Here is a 24,401-nt window from a genome sequence, read left to right as displayed (position 1 = left end):
TAACTCGTGAAAATCATTCTTATATTTTTGTATTTAAGAATGGCGTTGAGTGATTGGAGCATTGAGAGTTATTGTTTATATTTATATGTAGTATTAATCCGGATATTTCTAGACAATCGGCTATTTGAAATCTTCCGTGTAGTTGAAAATGTTGTGCAGATGACGAAACGATAAAAGAACATTTTCCATTGACATATGTATTGCAAAATTGATAAATAAATTTTGTTTTTTTTTTTGTTAAAATTTAAATTTGTTTTAATTCCTGACTAATTTACGATTGACCTATGGTTAGTTTTTCGAGTCGGATTATTGTGTGGAAATTTTTCCTGTCGTTTATAAAATTAAAAAAAAATCGTTTAAAGTTCACATAACCCCCTCGATCTTGCAGCACAAACAATAAAAAAGTTGAGTTTCAAAATCAAAATTCCATGGTTTTCTAAAATTTTTTCAAAAATAAAACTGAGCCCTCGAAGATTCGCCTAAATTCTGTCCAAAAAATAGATACCAGGAGCCTCAAAATTGTTTCAACTTTTGTCAAAAACGAAATACGAGGTTTACAAGGCTCTTTTAATCTTTTTTAAAGATCAACAAATTCCACTAGGCGCCTCAAAATTTCTTCAATTTCTTAAAAAAAAAAGCTACAACCTCTCAAACAAACCCTTTCAAAAATAAAATTTTTTTCAAATTCTTTTTAAAAAGGACCACAGGGGCCCCAAGATTCTTTCAAATTTGTTCAAAAATAAAATTCCAGGATTCCAAGTTTCTTTTAAATTCTTTTCAAAATACAACATCTACATTACCCAAGGCCCTTTTAATGTTTCTAAGAAACAAAACACCAGAGGTCTGAAGATTCCTTCAAATTCTAAAAATTTCCAAGATTCTTCCAAAATGTTTCAGATTGTAGCAAATTCTTTTAAAAAGAGCCCTTAAAAGTTTTGTTAAATTGTTTCTTAAAAAAAAGACTACAGGATATCCAAAATTTTTTCAATGTTTATCAAAAACAAAACTTCAAAGGTTTTTAAAGTTCTTTTCAAGATAAAACACCAAAATCCCCGAAGCGTCTTTTAATCTCTTTCAAAGACTACCAAATGCCACCAAGGGCCTCAAAATTTCTTCAAATTCTTTAAAACACACTTGGAATTTCCAAGATTTTTTAAAATTTTTTCAAGAACAAAATACAATCGGCCCGAAAATTTTTTTCATTTTCTAAAAATAAAACACGATGGGCTTCAAAAATTGTTTCAAATTTTTCCAAAAGAATACAGTGCGAGATTTTTTCAAATTCTTGCAAAAATAAAGCACAAGGGCCCTTGAAGGTTCTTTTAAATTCTTTCTAAAAAAACACAGGGGCGGCAAGATTCTTTCAATATTTTTCAAAACAAAACTACAGGATTCTTAAGATTTTTTTCAAATTCATTTCAAAATAATACACTCAAATTCCTAAAGGTTCGTTTAAAATTGCTCAAAATTGCTTCAATTTCTAAAAAAAAACAGCAAGATTCCCAAAATTCTTTCAATTTCTTTCAAAAACAAAGCGAGGATTCTCTAAATTTTTTCCAATTCTTGCAATAATAAAACAAGGGATTCGGAAGATTTTTTTTTAATAGTTTAAAGAACAAAACACCTTGGATCCCTAAGATTTTTGTCAAATTCTTTACAAATAAAACACGAGAGTATTTGAAAGTTTTCTTAAAAAAAACCTACAGGTGCCCAGGATTCTTTCAATGTTTTTCAAAGACAAAACTTCCAGGGTTTCTAAGGTTATTTTCAAATGATTTTCAAAATAAAGCACCAAAATCCTCCAAAGCCTTCTTAATCACTTTCTAACACTAAACACTAGGGGCGAGGTTCCTCCGATTCCTAAAAATAAAAAAAAAACATTAGGGACTCTCAAAATTCTTCCAAACCCTTTCAAAACAAAACACCAGGAGTCCCCGAGTTTTTTTTTTCAAATTCTTTCGAATATAAAACAAAGAGTCCGAAATTGTTTTTAAATAGTTTCGAAAACAAAGCACCAGGGATCCGTAAATTTACAACAAATAAAATACAAGAGTTCTTGAAGGTTTTCTTAAATTCTTTTTTTAAAAAAGGGACAAAAACAAAACTTCGGGGGTTCTTAAGATTCTTTTCAAAATAAAACCCCAGAATCTCTCAAAGCCCTTTTAATTTCATTCAAAAACAAAATACCACAGTTCACCGAGATTTTTTTCAAATTCTTTAAAAAATACAACAATGCGAATCGTAAGATTTTTTTAAATAGTTTAAAAAAAAAAAACACCAGAGATCCGTAACATTTTTGTCAATTCTTTCAAAAATAAAACACGGGAGTATTTGAAGGTTTTTAAAATTATTTCTTAAAAAAAGTACAGGGTGCCCAGGATTATTTCAAAGTTTTTCAAAGACTCCAAGGGTTACTAAGGTTATTTTCAGATTCTTTTCAAAATAAAACACCAAAATTCTCCAAAGCCCTCTTATTTAATCTCTTTCTAACATTAAACATTTGGGGCTTAAAGTAAAGTTCCTCCAATTCTTAAAAATAAAAAAATATAAGGGGCTCCCAAAATTCTTCCAAACTCTTTCAAAATAAAAGGAGTCCCCGAGATTTTTTACAAATTCTTTCAAACATAAAACAGGGTCCGGAAATTCTTTTAAATAGTTTTAAAAACAAAGCACCAGGGACCCCTAAATTTTTTCAAAAATAAAATACAAGAGTTCTTGAAGGTTTTCGTGAATTTTTTTCTTATAAAGAGACTATCGGATGTCCAAGATTCTTCCAATGTTCTGCAAAAACAAAACTCCAGGAATTCCGAAGATTAATTTCTTTCAAAAAGAAAACACGAGGGGTCCCCGAGATTTTTTCAAATTCTTTCAAAAATACAACAATGGGGTGGGGGTTGGTAAGATTCTTCATACATTTTTTCCAAAAATAAAATGTAATGGACCTGAAACGTTTTCTTCAGTTCTTACTAAATAAAAAAAAAACACAGCCCCAAGATTTTTTCCAGATTTTCCAGGTTCTTTTCAAAATAAAACACCAAAATCTCCCAAGGCCCTCTTGATCTTTTTCTAAAACTATACACTCAAAAGTTCTTCAAATTTTTAAAAAATGCCATGAGATTCCTAAGATTCTTCCAAACTCATTCAAAAACAAAACCAAATATTTTTTTCAAATTGTTTCAAAAATAAGACAAAGGACACCGAAGAGTCTGCTAAATAGTTTCAACAACAAAACACCAGGGATCCCTAAGATTTTTATTATTTCAAAGCTAAAATACAAAAGTCCTTTTAAATTTTTTCTAAAAACAAAATTCCAGGGATTGTTTTTGCAAACACAAAACTCCAGAGTTCCCATGGTTCCTTACAAATTCTTAATTTCTTTTTAAAATTAAACACTAGGGGCCTCAAAATTGTTCCGTTTCTTTAAAAAATACACGAGGGATTCCCAAAATTCTTTCAAACTTTTTCAAAAACAAAATACCAGGGCTTCCCGAGGGTTTTTTAAATTCTTTCAAAAATAAAATAAAGGTCCCGGAAGAATAGTTTCGAAAACAAAGCACCAGAGTTACCCAAGATTTTTGTCAAATTTTATCAAAAATAATCACAGACCGTCCAAGGTTTTTTCAAAAACAAAAAGCAGAGATCCCCGAATTTTTAAATTAAAATTAAAAAAATAAATTACCAGAATTTCGAAAAATTTTCAACCTTAATTTAATTTTGTATGATACAATAAAAGTAGGTGCGAGTTGTTAAAATACAGAATTCCGTTTTTCCTAACAAAATTTTGTGACTATGTCATCAGATTTTAAGTAATAATTTTGGAAAAAGGAAATGGAAATCGGGAAAACGACTGTTCCCAATTCTGTTATTTTCGTATTTCTAGCATTAAACGATGTTAATAGATAAAAATTTATATGTATTATAGTTATAACTGCATATTTTGAAGCTGTGAGCAGATAGATTTCCGCAACAAAACCCACAGTTGTAAATAACAAGAATCGGACCCTCTCTATAAAATGTTGTTTTGTGGGAAATATCTCGTGTTAAAGGCTACTGCACAAAAGAACTGGTTTTCTGATTACCATTTGTAATGGGGTATAAGGGTCGTTCCCGGTCATAACCTCAATAGAAGAAAACACTTGGTGTGCCAGATAATGTTCTGATATTAATAAATTCTGTTTCTGCACAGTATTATAAGTAGTTGTTATTCAGGCGTTATTCAAGGCCCTGAATTTTATCCTTAGTAATATTTTTGTAATCGTTATGATCAGAATAAGTTTCCTAATTAAAAAGGGGGTGAAAATAACGTCGTCCAGATGCCGAACTTCGCCACCCTTAATTTTAAAGACTTATCCGTAACCTTATAATTTTCGCATCTTCATCGCCGCCCCACCATCCTCCCCCATTTTTAATTTCTCCTCGCCGCCCCCAACGTAAACACGTCCAAATGGTGCGCGCCAGGCCCCCTGAGTCAACCCTGACGTCACTCCGGTTATTTCCCGCTTTTTTCGCCGCTCGCCCGAATCGATAAAGGGTGCACTCATTTCCATACCCATATGGGAAGGGTGATCGATACGTACAAGTCGCTCTCTTGTTCCACCCCTGACGGCGAAAAAAGTGCGCATGGTTGGTCTCGTTAGACATGTAAACAACGCCATCTGGTCCGGCCGACGAACTAAGTAAAATTCTAGATCGAAGGGAATTTTTTCGAACAACGGAAAATTACGCGCCGCACACCCTCGGCGGGCGGAAGGAGGGGGGAGGGTGGCGGTTTGAATATGGATTTTTAAAGAGGTGCGCGGGAAAGGAAGCCGACGGGAGTAATAAGAGCGGAAGTCAGGTGGATGCACATCGATACAGGATCGAGATAATTTCTCGGAAGTCGTGAGAGGTGGTGTTTGGGGTCTGATTGTCGACGGGGGGCAAAAAATGTGCCGCTCATTTGTAATATGTTCGAATCACCGTGTTAACGAGGCGGCAAAATAATTAACAAATGAAATCCAGAGCCGCCCGTGATGCGAGAGTCATTTATGGACACGTTGTACAAAAAAATGAGCATAAAAAAGCTGAAATAACACAATGCACTGAGTACACAATCGTAATCGAGTCGTATTTAAGTATCATTGAAACGTGTATTTATATATATTTTTTGCGGAAGATCTCCTCATTGTTAGACACATTCAAAGCAAACTATGTTTTTCTTCGCGTTTTTATTAGTGAAACGTTTTGATTTTTTGTTACTCGTGAAAAAAGCTGAAATGTGCATGTAATCTGTTACATTGGTTATTTTTAGGCGCGCTGACTTAAAACACGTTGATTAATTACGCACAAATTTTACGAATGGCCTGATTTGAGCTTTCAGCGTTCCTAATTGAAATACAAAAGTGCACTAATCAAAGGGTTTTATGTTTTCACAGTCTTAAACACAAAATTGCAGTAATAACCGTGGTTTGTGGGTAAAAGAACAATGTTGTAACCAAACCGTGGCAATAACAAGGACCCCTCTCTACTTGCTAACCCCTGTGGGTTGCCATGAATAAACTTTGACGTGGAATAAGCCGGGTCTATATACCTGTTTTGTGTTGTTTCGTTCCCGATTATGAGCTCCTAGTTTTGTATATTAATCATTTCAACAATAAAAGGTAGTTCTATTTTTTTTTTTTTTGTTTAGTAATTTCAGTAATTGGAGCAAGGGGCAACTATCTCTCCCCGGTCTCCCCTAAATGACGCCTGTGAGTTTTATGGGCGGCGGTTTTTATTGGGATTTGCGGAGATTAGCGAGATAAGGTGTCAGTAGCCGAATTATGATTGGATTGGGAGTGACGTGGCGGCGCTCTTTGTTGTACCGAAAATTAGTATTAAATTTAATAAAAGAACGATTTCGAGATTGCCCACTGAAGGGAAAATTTAGCAGGGGTGTAGGGTGACGGTGATATTAGGTTGCTATTTGACGTACAGTTCAGAATCAAAATTAGTCGAAGGTTATTTGGACGCATTTACAGTCCAATAAATCCTGTTTCTTTGGTAACTTCTATACGTTAAAACGACTACTTTCATATTTTCTCGATTTTTTTTATTACACATACACATTCACTTCTAATCAACCAAATTTTTTTTTCTGATATTTTAAAAATGAATCTGGAAAATATTGTTATTCTTATCTTGAGGGGTGGATATTCGCTGTTCCCATAATTAAAATAGTGCGCTTTAGTGCGCAAAATGGATGTTTAATATGTAGGCTAGGCTTTATTAGAAAGCAGAATTTGGACGCCGTGACCATTTTTTAACAAAATTTATGGAAAACTTGATTTGATTTTTTTGAAAGATAAACAAATGTTTCTAAAATTCCGACGCAAGCACGACAATACAATTTTTTCGATATTCAAATATTGGAGCATCTGTCCGTTTCCTGAAGCCAAGTGGCTCCAGTGTTTTCGTAACATAATGCGTTCGAATCGTAGACAGAGGCGGAGGATGGGTGATTAAAGTATGATACGGTAATGAATTCAGAAAAAACAAACTCTACAAGAATTTTAACAAATATACAGGGTGAGACACTAAGTTCGCGGTCCTCGAGAGTGTTCTGTTTTAAGGCGTTTAGTTTTTTGAAACGCTATAATATATTTTTGCATATTTTGATTGCCCTCTTCTTAGGCTTTACAACCACAGTTTAATTTTGAAATTCCCATGCGACGTTGCCACGTTATTACAATCTTCTTGATTTTTTTTTTATTTCCTGTAGAGAACTGAGGATTTTGCAGCTAAACTCCGCCCTTCAGCTCACGATGAATAAAACATTCGTCACAACTGAGAACGGGTGGGTGGGTGGGGCTTAATATTTTTGTGTTTTGTTTTAATATACAGAGTTTTCTTTCAACAACAGGATACTTAAACATGTTGTCAGTTCCTTGTTGGGAAAAGAAGATTTCGTAATTAAGAAAAAATGGACAAAATATAAGCCCCGCCCACCCACCCCTTCTCGGTCGTGACGAATGTTTTATTCATCGTGAGCCGAAGGGCGGAGTTTAGTTGCAAAATCCTCATTTCTCGACAAGAAATTACCATATGAAATATATTTTTAAAAGGGTAGAATGTTACACTTAAACTCCGCCCTTCGGTCTGATTAGAAATGAGAAACTCATCACAATTGAGATCGGGCGGGTGGGTGGGGCTTAATTTTTATGTTTTTTTTTTTAACATACAGAGTTTTCTTTCAACAACAGGATACCTACTTAAACATGTTGTCAGTTTCTTGTTGGGAAAAGAAGACTTCGTAATTAAGAAAACATGGACAAAATATAAGCCCCGCCCACCCACCCCTTCTCGGTTGTGACTAATATTTTATTCATCGTGAGCTGAAGGGCGGAGTTTAGTTGGAAGATCCTCATTTCTCGACAAGAAATTACCATATGAAATGTGTTTTTAGTAGGGTAGAATTTTCTAGAGAAATATTGATGTTACAGTTAAACTCCGCCCTTCCGTCTGATTAGGAATTAAAAACTCAGCACAATTGAGATCGGGCGGGTGGGTGGGGCTTAATTTGTGTGTGTGTGTGTGTGTGTGTGTGTGTTTTTTTTTTTTTTTAATATATAGAATTTTCTTTCAACAACAGGATAGTTAAACATGTTGTCAGTTTCTCGTTGGGAAAAGAAGACTTCATATACTAAGAAAACATGGACAAAATATAAGCCCCGCCCACCCACCCCGTCTCAATTGTGATTAATGGTTTATTCATTCTTGAGCTGAAGGGCGGAGTTTAGTTGCAAAATCCTCATTTCTCTACAGGAAATTATCATATGAAATATATTTTCAATTGGGTGGAATTTTTTAACAGATAAATTGATGTTACAATCAAACTCCGCCTTTCGATCTGATTAGGAACGAAAAACTCATTACAATTGAGATCGGGTGGGTGGGTGGGGCTTAATATTTGTTTTTTTTCGTTATATACATAGTTTTCTTTCAACAATTTTTTGGCGCAGAGAACAAGAGATATAATAAAAGACATAAAATCAAACTATTATTCAATAATTCTGGACTGTACAAATGTACGAGTAAGTCAGGTAATAAACTTCTAGTTTCTCGTTTTTTTTCGAAAAACTGAAGAAATGAAAAACTGAAAAATCTAAAAATTGAAAACTCGTAAAATTTCAAATCGAAAAACTGCAAAATTTAAAAATATTATGTGTTACATATAGTGAAATTGAAGAGAAAAAAGAAAATTTGAAAAATTGCAAACCGAAAAGTTGAAAAAATTTAAATTGAAAAAATCAGAAATTATAAAATCGGAACATTGAAAAATTGTAAAAATAAAGAAAATAAAAAACTGAAACGGAGAATTGCACATGGAAAAATTAAACATTGAAAACTTGAAAATCTCAAATCGAAAACATGGCAAAATCTAGAAATCGAATTAAAAAGTTGAAAATTTGAAAAATTTAAACTTGAAAACTAGAAAAAATGTAATCGAAAAAATGAAGGAACAAAAAACGTGTATTTTATCACTGTATTTTACAACTATCGACTTTAAATATAGAAAATATTCAACAAAAAAGAAGAGGATAAAAAATAGAGGAAGATGCAGTAATAAAAGATAGATCTAAGTACTTGAAAAAATTGAAATTTCGATATTTGAAAATTGTAATAATTAAAATTTGATTTGGTTGATACTTCAACAAAACGCGTACTTTATTTATCTCTCCATAAAATGTAACACAGATTTTAAAAATAATCCCATTTTGAAAATATCTAAAAATATTATACAGGCTGTTTCATAAAAAAAAAAAACAAAGTTGTATTACCCCTAAGAAACAGAATATTGTTTGAAAATAACTTCAGAGTGTGATCTTCAAAGAACCGCACAACTTTGGTATTTGGCTTTTTTTTTTATTTCTAATAACACTAGTCAACAAAATTACATACCTATCTATTTCGTTTACAGTTGATAAAAAAAATCTTTTATACCAGGAAATAAAAAAAATTTGCCGGATGAATTACTGATATTTTAAAATTTGTAAAATGAAACTTTTATTGAACATTATCTTCTCATATTGTTACTGGTACAATTGGTAACTAGATAATCTTGAAAATTAGAAATTTAAAACATGTAATTTATTTAATTTTTCAAAGAAAGGTGGTGAGGAAAGCTGTTGTTTCTATATTCATTAATGTATCATACTTTAATCACCTGCTATTGCCTTTGATTCGAACGCTTTATGTTAACTTATTTTATTTGGTCTGGCGCGGAGTGTGGGAAATCGGGTGAACGGTTCAATAATTGCCTCAGAAGTATGAATGCATTGATAAAGCGCAACGCTAATGTTTCGGCTTGAATGCCAATTTGTTTCGGCTCGAAGACCAATGTTCCGGCTTGAAGTGCCAATGTTTCGTACAACCCGAATCGTAGTACCAACGTTTTTTGTAATTGTTGATACGACCATGTATGGTCTTCCGAATTGTACCTTGATATTGCTCGAAGGACCTTTGTTTGCTATAATTGAAATAATGGACAGCGTTCGGTTTTGATGTTTAATGTAGGACGGTTACAGAAGTACTAAAATTACAGTGCTATTTACAAAAACAGGTAAAGATACCCAAAAGGGTCAGTGGCCGCTTCCGGAAATGCAACATCCCGCCGGCCTTGAAGGGTTCTTCAATATTATTAATCTGTACAATTAAGAAAAAACCATGACAAATGAAAAACAAAAAAAAAATGAAATATACAATAGAAGTGAACTTAATAAAATACATATGATATCCGCTATTCAATTGGTAGAACGCACACTTTGTTTATTGCACGCTTCACTATACCGCTAATTGTTTTCACGGAAACTACCCGCACATGCCCGTCAATGCCCGGATGGAACTCTTGAATTCGGCCCATCTTCCACGCAAGCGGGGGCAGGTTGTCCTCCTTGAGCACAACGAGTGCTCCTGGTTGGAGTTCTCCCTTCGACGCCGCCTTCCACTTCGTGCGTTGTTGCAACTCGTTCAGATATTCTAATGACCAGCGTCGCCAGAAATGCTGTTTAATTTGTTGAATGCGCTGCCAATGATTCAGTCGATTAGACGGAACATCGACCAAGTTTTCTTGAGGCAACGCAATTAGTGGACTCCCGATTAAGAAATGGCCAGGAGTTAGAGGTGATAGGTCGTTGGGGTCATTTGAAAGGGGTGTCAAAGGACGAGAATTCAAACATGCTTCGATTTCAACTAATAGGGTATAAAACTGATCGTAATTCAGCAATGCGTTTTTCGTCACTCGACTAATGTGGTATTTTGCTGACTTAATACCCGCTTCCCATAAACCGCCCATATGAGGGGATCTACTTGGTATAAAATGCCAGTGAAGATTTTGCATTTCTAATTTATTGGTTGGTTCACCGAAAGCTTGTGATTGAAATAATTTACTTAATTCGTTATTACTCCCTACAAAATTAGTTGCATTGTTCGAATACATGTTAAGAACCTTGCCACGACGGGCTACCATGCGATTAAGTGCATTCAGAAGTGTTTGACTTGAACAATCGCAAACTAATTCAATGTGAATTGCCTTTGTGGTCAAACAGATAAAAAGAGCAATATATGATTTGATTGATTTTGATGTTCGTAAAAAACCATTTTTGATAAAAATGGGACCAGCATAATCGACTGCGCAATTGAAAAATGGTCTAATTGTTTGTTGTATTCGAGCTCTAGGCAAATTACCCATCAATTGATTAAGGGAAGTAGGTTTTGCTTTAAAACACGGGACACATCGCCTTAAAACACTCCTTACGGCGTTACGCCCGCTCAAAGGCCAAAATTGTTGTCGTACAGTGGCTAGTGTGCATTGACTTCCTGCATGTTTTAGTTGCCTATGTATGTCTGTTATTATTATTTTGGTAATATGATGGTTTTTTGGGATTACATAAGGATGTTTTTGTGTTTCTTGTAAGTCAGAATTAACTAGTCTGCCGCCTACTCGGATTAAACTATGGTTATCCAAAAATCGGTTTAATGAAAGTAACTTACGTGGTTTATTAACCTGCCCGTTACTGGTTAATTGTGCAATTTCGCTAGAAAATACTTGTGTCTGAAGCAGTTTAAGTATACATCGCTTAGCATTTTCAATCTCCTCAAATGTAAGTGGTTTCGGTTTTTGCATAGGTAATCTTGCTTTGTGTTTAGGTTGATTAAGCTGGGTCTGTTTTCTCAGAGCATTGTGTTTGAACCTCAAAATCCATGCTACAATAGTTATTAATTTCTTAAATGAGGAAAACCTATATAAAATTGAATAGTCAGTTACACTGTGCGTTTGTGCGGCAATCAGTGTAGTTTTCCTTTCTGAAACATCGGATAAATTATATTGAGGAGTTGTGGGCCAAAAATGTGGACCTTCCCACCAGAGTGGTGATTGGATTAATATGGAAAATAAATTTAATTGGATTGTTGGGCCAGTCATTAGTAATTGATTTAAATTAATCCCATTGGATGAACTTGCAGAACCGTTGAAAACCACTCGCACCTTGGTGCTAATACTTGTTTCCTTTATTACTGGATGGTGACTAAGATAAAAGCGATTTTCTTCCAGAGGGTCTGGGGTATTTATTACCTCCATGTGTCCCAGTTCAATGTATTCGGTCATAAATTTTTTGTAATCATTATGAAGCTTAGGAGCTTTCACCAACCGCCTTTCTAATGAGTAAAATTTTGAAAGAGTTCCGTTGAAAGAATTACCTGGCTCCAGGTGGCAGTCTTTAAAGGGTAGTTTTACTATAAACCTACCGGAAACATCTCGTTTGAAGTTTGCCGAAAAATGATTTTCGCATAATTGTTCTTCCTTGGAGAGAGGCTTACTCATGGGTATTTCCTCAATTTGCCACAATTTAGTTACCTGAGTTTCTAATGAATTAACTGCCACATTGCACGATACCTGTTTAATCCTTTCCGGAATTTTAAGTTTACCACCGAAAACCCAACCCAGTTTTGTTTCTCGGAGGGACGGTAAATCTGTACCAAAACTTAATGAACCGGCTAAAATTAGTTCCCAAAAAACTTCGTTGCTAATTAGCAAATCGACAGGTCTAGATTTATGAAATTCAGGGTCAGCCAACTGGATATTATTTGGAATTTTGAATATTTTATGCGAAAAATTGAATGGCGGGGTGTTTCTTGTGATCTGCTCTAAAATTAAGCAATTCAGCTGTGTAGTAAATGAACTAACTCTGGACTTGATTGTAACGTTTACACTATTGTTAATGATTGTAGGAGATGAATTTTGAGGGTTAATTCCAGAAATTTGCACTTTTGTCGGTGAGTTATCCAATTCAAGTCTATCAGCTAAAGATTTTGTAATAAAATGTGATTCCGATCCTCCATCTAATAAGGCACGACAGAAATGATAATTATCATACTTGTCCTTTATGTATACAAGGACAGTTGATAACAATACTTTAACATCCTTTACTTGCGAACCGAAATTTGTTAAAGTGGTGCTAGTTTGAGGGTCTACTGTAGGTTCAGTTGGATTGTCAAAATGCAGAAGCGAATTATGTTTTTCTTTACATATTTTGCAAGTATAAGAAGATCGGCAAGAATTTAAAGAATGTGATTTTAAGCAATTAACGCACAATTTTAATTTATTGATCTGTGACCGACGCTGCTTGACAGCTAATTTTAAGAATTCTTCACAATGATAAATAAAATGATTACCCTTACAGTGAGGACAACTTAATTGATACTTGTTTGCGATATGAACAGATTTGTGGTTGACGGGCCTTGTTTTTGGATTAAATTGTTGTGTTTTAAATAACTTATTGGATTCTAATGACTCCAATAATTGATACCTTTTCGTTAAAAATGCTTTCATTTGAGCCATTGTTGGCAATTCAGTTCCTACTAATGAATTTTCCCATTCTCTAGTTGTAATAAAATCGAATTTAGTTGTTACTAGATAAATTAAGATTGGGTCCCAACTTTGAACTTCTAATTTCAGTGCTTCAAGAGCTTTCAAATTTGAATTTAATTTATCTGTAAACATGCGGAGTGTGTTAGCAGAATCTTTTGTAATATTAGGTAAATTGAACAATTCACGCATGTGATTTTTGACTAAAAGATTTTTGTTTTCATAGCGTTCTTTTAATAATTCTAAAGCAACTTTATAATTTTCATTGTTGATACACAAATCGGAAATTATATTACCAGCTTCTTTTTTAAGGCATGATTTTAAATATTGTAATTTTTGGACATCACTTAATGTTTTGTTTTCGTGAATAAGTGATTCAAACGTATTATAAAAATTAGGCCACTGTGTTATTTCACCATCAAAATTTGGAATTTCTAATGTTGGTAATTTAACTTGAATATTATTAGTAGGTTGTAAATTAGGATTTGGTGATACCGATCTTTGTGAATCGGGTTGAAATTTGGAAATAAGATGTTGTGAGCGTGTGATTACTCTATAATATAAGGATTCGTATTGTTCACGGGGATCACTAAGAGGTTCTGACGAAGTGCTCTCTTCATCAGTTTGGCCAATAGAGGAATTTTCTAATGACTCGATAATTATTTGCAATTTATCTAACTCGTCTAATAAAGGCTTAATGCGTGTTAGTCTGTATTTAAGTTCTACAACATCATGTTCAGAGTTAACATTATTTAAGAAATTATCGTACCTATTGAGCTGGTTAATGATTATTTTTTGTTGATTCTTATTGTGCTGTAACTTTTCTATCATTTTGGGAGGCATATTAGCGAATAACGAAATGCAGTATTATTGATCGCGAAATCGAAATCGACACTTATCGAATTCTCGAATTATGGATTGGATAGGAAGTGAAATGATGGAGTCCACTAACCTTGACTCTGGTTCTGGATATGGTGTTCCTCCTGCCGTCCTGCGGGATTGATTGCGGTGGTGACTCTCCGCCGAAGATGCTGTCCAAATTTGAAGTTGATTCCAACTTGGTGCAACGTGGTGGTGATCCTTTTGTAGGAATACTGCCCACTGCTGCCGTCGCTTCCAGTTGATGATAATGATGTCGATTAGCGAAATGTATTTCTGCGCGATTTGATCCAACCCGGCTCGATATGGACCAATGATCCGGCTCGAAGGACCAATGTTTCGGCTTGAATGCCAATTTGTTTCGGCTCGAAGACCAATGTTCCGGCTTGAAGTGCCAATGTTTCGTACAACCCGAATCGTAGTACCAACGTTTTTTGTAATTGTTGATACGACCATGTATGGTCTTCCGAATTGTACCTTGATATTGCTCGAAGGACCTTTGTTTGCTATAATTGAAATAATGGACAGCGTTCGGTTTTGATGTTTAATGTAGGACGGTTACAGAAGTACTAAAATTACAGTGCTATTTACAAAAACAGGTAAAGATACCCAAAAGGGTCAGTGGCCGCTTCCGGAAATGCAACAGCTAATAATAAAAAAATTGGTCTAAAGAGTTTAGACAGTACTTCCCTCGCTGTCGGAAACTTGACGACTGCATGCCTATTGTGTTTTTTTTCTCATTACATTTTTGTAGTGGGAATTTAAAAAAAAATTGCGATGACGTCATCAACATTTTTGCAAGGACACGTATATCAGTTGGGATAGATGTAGTGTAATACTAAGAATAAAATTATTATATTCTCAAATTTTCGGGAAAATGAATTGGGTCGTTTGAATATTGATTTGTAATAATCAATAAAATAACGAAACAATTTACTCACGTATACCTACGTATCAGAGGCAACTGAAAATCGTGTATGTATAAAATATGTTAATTTAAGATGACAGGCGTAACAGCATACGTGAGAGCCAAACACAGAAACTGTAAACAAAACGACCGTCGGTTTTATTGCTTCGACTTCCGCTTATTATATAAAACATTGGGTTTTATTTTAATTCTTGACGGTGAAATTCACAATTGGTTGATTATAAACATGTCTATTTCGCATTCGCGGAACCAAGTGACCGCATAAAACAAATGCAGATCTGTAACGTCGATGTAAATAAGCGTGCTACCCTTATGTTTCAACCGAGTTTTTCCTTTAACAAATTTTGTGTCTACCAAATTGGGTTGGTTGGGGTGTAATACTAATAATAAGTGTTGCCTTTAATTTAATCAATAAAATAAATTGACTTCATTAATTTTTTTGAACCACCTCTTAAGAAAATCTAAAAAATATGATGGAATGATAAATCACAAGTACAAACTCATCATATTTTTTGCATTTTAGATAGGATTTATTCAGCAAAATTTAAGGGTGACGTCATCAATTTTTTTAGGAGGGATGAACAAATACATTTTGAACAAAAGTTTACCATGCTTATAATAACTTTAAAATATTCCCAAGATTTCAAAGCATTCGGTTTTGTAATTCCTGATTAAATCGATAAAATAAATTCACGCCTTCATTAATTTTTTTGAGTCACCCTGCATATGCAAATCCAAAAATATGAATGGAATGATAAATCACAAGTACAGACTCATCATATTTTGTACATTTTAGATACGATTTATTCGGAAAACTTTTGAGCTGACGTCATCAGTTTTTTGTAGAAGATAACCAAATATATTTTGACTAAAAATTTATTATGCTCTTTATAACCTTAAAACATCTGCAAGATTTCAAAGCATTCGGTTTTGTAGTTCCTGATTAAATCAATAAAATAAATTTACGCATTCATTAATTTTTTTGAGTCACTCTGTATATGCAAATCCAAAAAATATGAATGGAGTGATAAATGACAAGTACAGGCTCATCATATTTTGTACATTTTAGATATGATTTATTCGGCAAACTTTCGAGCTGACGTCATCAAGTTTTTGGAGGGGATAAGCAAATATATTTTGACTAAACATTTATTATGCTCTTTATGACCTTAAAACATCTGCAAGATTTCAGAGCATTCGGTTTTGTAGTTCCTGATTAAATCAATAAAATATATGTACGCATTCATTAATTTTTTTGAGTCACCCTGTATATGCAAATCCAAAAAATATTAATGGAGTGATAGTTCACAAGTACAGACTCATCATATTTTGTACATTTTAGATATGATTTATTCCACAAACTTTTGAGCTGACGTCATCAAGTTTTTGGAGGGGATAAGCAAATATTTTTTGACTAAAGATTTATGATGCTCTTTATAGCCTTAAAACATCTGCAACATTTCAAAGCATTCTGGTTAGCAGATTAAAAATTAAATTTCAAAATGTTGTTTTATAATTTTGATTTTTTTTCCAAAAATCTGGACGTTTCGGGTGAAAAGTCGATTCAGAGTTGTAAACTACATGTGTAGGACTATGTTATTTTATACAATTGAAAACCCATTTACTATGTACAATTTTGAAGTGACGTCATCGCTTTAGTGGTGGGGATGATTCGACAAATTTTGGTTAGCGTTTTACCATCTACATGATATTCTTAATATAAGTACAAAATTTCACAACAATCGGTCGAGTACTTTCGGAGATTATCTGTCTAATAAAAATCCGTGACAACAGACGGACAGACGGACAGACGGACAGACGGACAGACGGACAGACAGACGGAAATGGGAGACCTATTTCTTCGTCTTCTAGGGGTCATGAAAGATCGAGAAAACGTAAAAGTAGAGAGTCGGCCGACGGACTCGATTACAATACTTCCTTTGCTTACGCTCGGGAAGTAAAAATGGGGTGGACCGTTCGTGTTTCGACGAATAAAAAAAAAATGGGAAAGCCGCCGGTGCTCGAACCGCGGACTTTCCATCAACAAAGCAGAGCATTGATCCCAAATCGATGATTCAGGCTTACGTATTTATTATGTAAATAAGCAAGAAGGTTTAAGCAATAAAAATTATAATAATACACACAAAAAGGCGGATTCATAAAGCACAAATATAGAAGGATATTATTTTATGTTATTTCTTTGTTTTTACAATTTTATCATGGTGCATGAATGAAATCGCCTGTAAGTAAATAGGGCAACATTTTCCTGCCAAGTGAATTCATGTCTCTCTCTGTTTACAAGATCCTTGCAGCGGGAAGAGGAAAATTTGCCATGTTGTACTTTGTTTAGAAAGACGAGTATAACTCGCTAAAATTCAGTAAACTTGAAACTGCGTAGTAACTTTCAGCGAAATCTAATAATCCTGTGGATCCTTGGATCCGCTCATGAACATTTAAGTAATTATGTGATCTGGTTCGGTTGCTCTCTACCCAAAGTAAATTTTCCAAGTACTGACCCATTTTCCAAGAGCAATAAAAATGTCCCGAAGTTACTAAAAGGGATTATCCAAATCCTTGGAGACTAATGTATCGCACATAATTTAAATCCTGGTTAGTTTGTATTTTTTAGCGGTCAAAATGGAAACAACAACAACAGTCTGTCTTGACTCACTACCATGTCATTCACACTCATTTTTGGACGTTTCGTCATCAAAATACGACATCCTAGCAAAGATCAAGCGACTTCGTGTAGGTGTTGGAGACTTATTAAAGTGAATACTATGAATAGAAATTTCTAATTGTTAAAAGTATATATTTCTGTTTTGATTTGTGTTGTTAAATGCAACTTTGTGGAATTTCCGAGAAAAACCAGTTCTCTGTTTGTCTGTAATAATTGTTTACTCGAACAAAACGATTTTATTAATTATGATATTCCTCGCCACGTGTAAAACGAAATATCGAGTTAACTTAATGACGCAATTTACAGCATTTATTTAGCACGTCGATTAGCGCAATTAAATGAAGAGAAATGTAAAAGGTAGGCGTGTCGAAAAACGAATTTATGTGAGCGCCGTGGGGCGCATTCCCTCCGGAAACTGAGAAAACTCCGAGGCGACTTTTCCTTTTTATGTACTCGGGAATATGTTAGTTAAATGATGTTCAGACCTTTGGAATTGAAGATCATAAAAATACAATTTCCCTCATGTAAATTAAAAATCGTTATAAGTTATTCAGTGGGCTTGGTTAAAAATTCGATTAGGAGTATTTCCGGAGAGATTGTTTAATTAAGTGCCTCCTGACCCCACTTTTACACAACCTAAAAAATCCGCACGTTTAACCAACATTTTTTGCGGTGGCTAAGAATTTTAGATTAATTGGGGTACGCGCCAACGAAAGAACTTTGTTTAGCGAAGGATTTCATCAAAAATTTACGCAAACGGTCTGGAACTTCGTTCGCTCCAAGCAGCTCGCTACATACATTAAATATTTAGCTTTTGTTCTTTCAAATGTGTACGTTAAATCAATACAATAAAACTTCCCGAAGTGCGCTTTCTACAGTGATTCATATTGACCGAGTTTCCCCTATTCGATACGCCGTACCGCTTATTGAAAATGCACACTCTTTCGAAGAAATAAAACATTTTGTGTTTCCAGGGAAGTGTCTGTGGAAACGAGGGGTTGTCGAATTATCTTATTATAGGAACACGCTTAAAATACTTTTGTGTGCGACGTGACATTTTCAGTGAACACGTGACCCGAGAAATTGGATGTCGGATTTTTTTTATATTGGCGTAGATGAGCTCAGTTGTGTATTTTTTCTGGCACATCCTGCCGTAATTTATTTGGGCACGTCGATGGAAAATCCGGATTTGTCCGGTGCGGTGTGGATCATCCGCGGATTTAAAAAGATTGTTCATAATTTATGCGCGTGTCGAGAAGTTTTGGACCGGACCGGCTATGAAACGTTGCTTTTGTCTCTTGAGGCATATTAATATAATTAATTTAGTAACTAACTATTATTGAAACAAAGTTATAATTTCACTAATTTTAGACTAAAATCGAACACAGATTGCGACGCGACGCTTTGACAATATCAATTCGAGATTGGGTCACCTCGATTTTCTCGGATATTTTTATCGATTCGACGAATATCGTATTAATTATTCGTGGACTTTTTATGAACGGGTTACACGAAAATACATTGCCGTTGCGAATTGTCATCGAAAAGCTAAATGTACTGTTAAATCCAATGTTATTGTCATTAGTCAGATTGTTAGTTTCTGCCGGTTTTATTGCCCAATCATTTGTAACAAACAAGGGAAATTCATTGTCCCGTTTTAACGACATAATTGAGAACAATATGTTGTTGCATAAATGCAGTAACTGGCGATGTTTGTTTTTATGATGCGCGGAATCGATCAAAAATTTAACAGTGGAAATGTCTTAACTAGTAGAAATTGGAAACGTTTGTGTGATCTAGAAAGGGTGGGGTATAAAAATAATAAATGTCAGAATCGCCTTTCGCTACTTGTTGTTTATGAATCCGCCTTAAAGAGTTTTTTGTTTTTTACGCTGGTACTGCTATTATTACATTTTTTTATTAACCAAATGTTAAGGACATGTACATTCCACTATTTTATTATTAATATTACCTTGCATGTGTTGAAATAGCTGAAATAAAATTGACCGAAACATTTTCAAACGGAAAAACTCACTAGAAATACAGACATAACGTTGCTTTTTATCAATGTATTCATTGTAAGGGAAGCAACATAATGCGTTCTAATGGTTGTCAAAGGTTATCACACATAAAAGTTCGCAAAATATGTTTTTTTAATTTTTTAAAGAACCGGGGCGGGAGAAGTCTGAATAACCTTCGGACAATTTTTTTATGATCATGTGTTAAACGGTAGCAGAAAATTAAATAACTAATCAGTTGCTATTCGTTTGTTGATTACTATTTTTTTAAACTACGAACTGGAGGAAGAATTTTGTGAAAAGGCCAGCTGGATCACCGGATTTAATGGTTCTGCATTTTTTTTTTTTTAATTGTGAACCATTAAAGTTTTTGTGACTGGAAGATTTATCTTGAAAAATCTGGATTTATGGTACTGTACTTCAAGGACTAGGGAAGTTCTGTCGAAATAACCATGGATCAGTTTTTTTATTGATCAAATTCTCATCAGTGTTTTATTATTGGTATTACAATGCACGTGTCGGAATTGACATACAAGTCCATGCTGTAATAATGTTGATCGGAACATTTAAATTCACTAGAAATACAGGCATAATTTTATCCTTCATCAATGAATTCATATTTTTGGACAATTTTAAAGAAGTAAATGAAGGAAAAGTATTAATTTTTGATTTATGTATCAGGTTGAGTTCGCTAAAATGAAATATTACGATTTTTGACATACATATTTTAAAAATCTGATTATAAAACCTAATATTTCGAAATATTGGTCTAGGACCAAAAACGCTATACTTTTGGATCGAACTCGTCAAGATCTATTTCCTAGATTTTTTGAAGGATTTTTTAAGCAATTTTTCCAAAGTTCATTTTTCTCTTAAGAAATTTGTGATATTTTCCTGACAATTTCGATGAATCGCCAAAGAGTTTCTTTTGAAAATTTCAAGTATTTTTCCAGAATCTTCAAAATGAATATTTTGAAAATCTTGATGTATGACTATTAGAACTCTATGCTTTTCGATGGCATTTGTCGAGGATTATTCCTGTGATATTTTGAAGTATTTTTAAATGGTTTTTCCAAAGATTAAATTTTTTAATACCTTCCTATGTGAAATTTTTGACATATTCCTGGGCATTTCGAAATTTTTCAAGAGATTCTCGTTCTGATTTCGACCTCTTTAAGTGTTTTTCGGCTTTATTTCCTCTAAAATTTCAACTATTTTTCCAGATTCGCAAAATAAATTTTTGATTAAACTTCTATATATATATTTTATGGATTTTTCGTCAATTTTCCCAAAAGTTCAATTTTTCAAAACCTTGTATGAAGATTTTGACCTTTTCCCGAGCTTTTTCGAAAATTACTCACCGTCTTTTGTAGATTGGGGTGGGTGGGTGGGGCTTTTTTGAGTGATCTTTGAATTTTGAACAGATAATACGTTTTTATAATCTAAAAACCTTTCTACTTTGTTTATTTGTTCCTAATTTTTTACAGGAATGTTATTCAGAACCGGTGTTAATAAAAAAAAAACGGGAATGGTAAATTTTTGTAGAGAAATATGGATTTCGTAGTTAAGCTCCTCCTCCCGGCTCACGACGAATGAGAAAACATCGTCACAACTGCGATCGATCGGGTGGGCGGGGCTTATATTTAATGTATATGCAAAATTTTCATAACAAGAAACTTAAAAACATGTTCAAAATCGTAAACTTTTGTAGAGAAATATGGATTTTGCAATTAAGCTCCGCCTCCCATCTCACGGCGAATGAAAATTTCACCACAACTGAAGTTGGGGCGGGTGGGTGGGGTTTAATCTTTGTCTTTTTTTTTTCTTAATACAGTTTTCTTTCAACAACAGAATGCTTAAAATATTAAATTGTGAGTTTGTTGGAAATTTTGGACTTAATTCTACCTTCAGGTTTACCGTTTGATGTTTCAAATGTTTTGTTATTGAAAACTGTATATAAATATTAAGCCCCACCCACCCGCCCCGATCTCAATTGTGATGAATTTTTCATTCATTGTCAGACGGAGGGGCGGAGCTTAATTGCAAAATCTATATTTCCTACAAAAACAGTTTGAACATGTTTTAAATCTCCTGTTATGAAAAGAAAATTACATATATTAAAAAAACAAGGCGAAATATAAGCCCCACCCACCCACCCAATCTCAGTTGTGATGATCTTTTTTATTCGTCTTGAGTCGGCGGCGGAGCTTAATTGCAAAATCCATATTTCTCTAGAAAATTTTACGATTTTGAACATGTTTTAAGTTAGTACTTGCCCAGATAAGACTGATTTTGGTAAATGACATATCCACTGAGGAAATAGTGGTGGGTGGGCGGGGCTAGTAGTTGTTCAGATAAGAGCGATTTTGTTAAATGGTATCCTCTGAGAAAATAGGGGCGGGTGGGCGGGGCTGGCACTTGCTAAAATAAGACTATTAAACTTGTATAAACTTGATAAATTTAAAAGGTGTTAAATTGCGAGTTTCCATAGTAACGATTTAAATTCCTAAATCAGATTGGATGTTTATTTTTTTACAATTCAGGCTTATATTTAGCCTTGTTTTTTTAACATATCTAATCTTCTTTTCATAAGATGAAACTTAAAACATGTCCAAAATGGTAAATTTTTGTAGAGAAATATGGATTTGGCAATTAAGCTGCTGTCCCCGGTTTACGATGAATGAAAAAATCATCACAACTGAGATAGGGTGGGTGGGCGGGGCTAATATTGTGCTTTGTTTTTTTTTTAATATGTATGTGCAATTTTTTCATAACAATTAAGCTCCGCCTCCCATTTCACGACGAATGAAAATTTCACCACAACTGAAGTTGGGGCGGGTGGGTGGGGCTTAATCTTTGTCTTTTTTTTTCTTAATACAGTTTTCTTTCAACAACCGAATACTTAAAATATCAATGGTGAGTTTGTTGGAAATGTTGGACTTAATTCTACTTTCAGATTCACCGTTTGATATTTCAAATATTCTGTTGTTGAAAACTGTATATAAATATTAAGCCCCACCCACCCGCCCTGATCTCAATTGTGATGTTTCATTCGTTGTCAGACGGAGGGGCGGAGCTTAATTGCAAAATCTATATTTCCTACAAAAACAGTTTGAACATGTTTTAAGTCTCCTGTTATGAAAAGAAGATTACATATATTAAAAAAAAGGCTAAATATAAGCCCCACCCACCCACCAGTTGTGATGATCTTGTTTATTCGTCTTGAGTCGGGGGCGGAGCTTAATTGCAAAATCGATATTTCTCTACAAAAATTTACCCTTTAAGTTTTAAGTTTCTTGTTATGAAAATAAAATTACCAAATATTAAAAAAAAAACAAGGATAAATATAAACGTTAGCAAGTACTAGCCTCACCCAACCGCCTTTTATTTTCTCAGAGGGTGGTACTTGCTAGTACTTGCTAAGATAAGTCTTATTTTGGCAAATGACATATCCTCTGAAAAAATAGGGGTGGGTGGGCGGGGCCAGTACTTGCTGAGATAGGACTGAATTTGGCAAATGCCATACCTTCTGAGAAACTAGAGGGCGGTTGCGCAGGGGTAGTACTTACTAGGGTGCTATATTTTCTATATTTGGGCCCAAGAATTTTTTAAATTATTTTTTCTCTGTTCTACAAACACTCCCCAACAACGTGTCACAGAGTTGGTACGCCATTTTTCAGCACCCTGTATAGTTAAACATGGCGACTTGATTGCAACATGTTTCCTTTTTTTTATCGCTCTCGGTTTGACAGATTTTTTTGACATTTTCCGAAGCAGAATAAAAAAACTACTTTCAGAAATTATCAACATGTTTATTTCTACTGATGCAGCAAATTGAAAAAATTGGTTGAAATCTGTTTTTGAGTCATATGTATAAGTAAATCTAAAAAATATAAATGCAGTGTTAAATCACAAGTAAAAACTCATATTTTGTACGTTAGACAGATTAGCGAATTTGGGAATTTAATTCGTTATTATGGAAATTTGCAATTTAACACATTTAAATTTCACACATTTGTACAAGATTAATAGGGGCAAAATCAGCTTTATCTTAGCAAATACTAGCCCCGCCCACCCACCCTTTACTTTCTTAGAGGGTATGCCATCTGCCAAAATCAGTCTTATCTTACCAAGTACTAGCCCCGCCCACCCGCCCCCTATTTTTCAGAGGATATGTTATGTGCCAAAATAAGACTTATGTTAGCAAGTACTAGCCCCTCCCATCCGTTCTTTGTTTTCTCAGAGGGTGGTACTTGCTAAGATAAGTCTTATTTTGGCTAGTGACATCCTCTGAGAAAAATAGGGGCGGGTGGGCGAGGTTAGTACTTGCTCAGATAACACTGACTTGGCAAATGATATACCTTCCAAGAAAATAGAGGGCGGGTGGGCGGGGCGACTACTTCTTAAGATAAGACTGATTTTGGCAGATCATATACCCTTCAAGAAAATAGAGGGTGGGTGGGCGGGGCTAGCACTTGCTAAGATAAGTCTATTAAACTTGTATAAACTTGTTAAATTTAAAAGGTGTTAAATTGCGAGTTTCCATAGTAACGAGTTAAATTCCTAAATCTGATTGGATGTTTATTTTTTAACAATTCAGTCATTGATGTTTTTTATTCACCCTGTTTAAGCAAATTTAAAAAATATTAATGACATGATAAATCACGTCATCAATTTTTTGGAGGGGAGAAGCGAATATATTTTGATTAAAAAATTATTACGCTTACCATAAATTAAAAACATTTGCAAGATTCAAAATTAAATTGCAAAATGAACTACATGTATAGGACTATGCTATTTTATACAATTTAAAACCAATTTACTATGTACCTGCAATTTTGAAGTGACGTCATGACATTATTGGTGGCGACAGACGGAAATGGGAGACCTATTTTTTCGTACTCTAGGGGTCATGAAAGATCGAGAAAACGTAAAAGTAGAGAGTCGCCCGACGGAATCATTTTTAATTCACGATTAATGTTAAAACAAGGAAGTTTTTGGGTGTTCTAATTT

General features: G+C 34.2%; 1 protein-coding gene across 3 annotated transcripts in view; it reads left to right on the top strand.

Moving 5' to 3' along the window:
* LOC135123322 (histone acetyltransferase KAT6A) overlaps positions 1-24,401 on the top strand; it is a 96,553-nt gene that overhangs the window by 25,726 nt on the left and 46,426 nt on the right. The gene's annotated exons all lie outside the window — the stretch shown is intronic.

The sequence above is a fragment of the Zophobas morio genome, unplaced genomic scaffold (genome assembly GCF_036711695.1).
Source record: "Zophobas morio isolate AGI-343-1 ecotype UQ-CSIRO unplaced genomic scaffold, CSIRO_AGI_Zmor_V1 ptg000006l, whole genome shotgun sequence".
Taxonomy (NCBI): domain Eukaryota; kingdom Metazoa; phylum Arthropoda; class Insecta; order Coleoptera; family Tenebrionidae; genus Zophobas; species Zophobas morio.
Note: the sequence above shows the minus strand (reverse complement) of the source record. Positions and strands in the feature narration are given on the sequence as shown.